Here is a 1,491-nt window from a genome sequence, read left to right as displayed (position 1 = left end):
GCTGTCTTTGAACCTTTATTTAACTAGGAAAGTCAGTTAAGAGCAAATTCTTATTTTACCCCAGCCAAACCCTCCCCTAATCCAATTGTGTGCCGCCCGATCACGGCAAGTTGTGATACAGCTCGGGATCAAACCGGGTCTGTAGTGACACCTCTAGCACTGAAATGCAGTGCCTTAGACCGCTGTGCCACTCGGGAGCCCCTAAATCCTGTCACGTGAAATCTTGCCAGGTTCAAGACAACTTGAAACTCGGAAAGATGAGTCCCGAGTTTCCCACTAGGAAAATGAATCGTCCAATTGGACGCTCTGGACTGTCCTTTGTTTTTGTTCCAAATGGCAACCTACTCACTCTGTAGTCCACTACTTCTAGTCAAAATTAGAGCACTCTATATAAGTAATAAGGTGCCATTTGCGACACATCCTTGGTTTCTACCGTCTGGTTATCATCATTGTTTGTACTTGTCTGAAAAGGGCCAGAAGTCTTCTTCTTTACAATAGAAACCTCCAAACTGTATGGAGTTGTAAGCCTAGTCTTCAATGGGAATCATTTATTTCATTGTCTCCACCAGTGGGCTTAGAGAAATTATTGTTCTGAAAAGAACTGTTCTTGGATATCCCGTTGAACTGTTCGGCCAGACTGAGGCAGCGGTTCCAAACATCCATCGGCTTCTCCACTGAACGGAACCCAAGGCAAGACCTACACCCTCGTCAACTTGACAGAAAACTGTGAGCCTACGAGATCGCCATGATCCACCAGGCCAACTCCCCGCATCCCCGGTCATGCCTGAGGAGTGGCCACAAGATCCACCCCGCCAGCTAGACCATCTCGATCTTCTGCCAGCCCCATGATCCCCTTAATCTCCCAAGCGACTACCAGCATTGAGAGGTTGAGAGGTCATTCACCAGCCCGCTGCACCATATTCTCTCGCCGGCGCCTTACATCCCCAGTCTCGCCTGGCGACCATCACAGATTGGACAGTGGTCAGCCTTTAACTTAAGGTATAGGGGGCAGCATTTTCACTTTTGGATAAATAGCATGCCCAATTTCAACTTCATGCTACTCATGCCAAGAATATAAGATATGCATATTATTAGTATATTTGGATAGAAAACACTCGGAAGTTTCTAAAACTGTTTGAATCATGTTTGTGAGTACAACAGAGCTTATGGAGCAGGCAAAACCCCGAGGACTAACCATTCAGAAAACTTTTTTTTCATTGGGGAACTATATTTATAAGGAACTTGTTTGCAGTTCCTACCGTTTCCACTGGATGTCACCAGTCTTTGGAAAATGGTTGAGGTTATTCCTTTGTGAAATTAAGAAATATGGCCATCTTGAAAAAGTGTAACTGTTGAGAGTTGCACAAGACTTGAAAAAGTAGCGTTGGGTTGTTGTCTTCCTGTATTGAACACAGATAGACCCGTCTTCAATTTGATCGATTATTAACGGTTCCTCCATGACTGGTCAACCCTTTTTTTCCGGTGGGATAG

This window comes from Oncorhynchus keta, chromosome 35, assembly GCF_023373465.1.
Source record: "Oncorhynchus keta strain PuntledgeMale-10-30-2019 chromosome 35, Oket_V2, whole genome shotgun sequence".
Lineage (NCBI taxonomy): Eukaryota > Metazoa > Chordata > Actinopteri > Salmoniformes > Salmonidae > Oncorhynchus > Oncorhynchus keta.
This window is presented reverse-complemented; position numbering follows the sequence as displayed.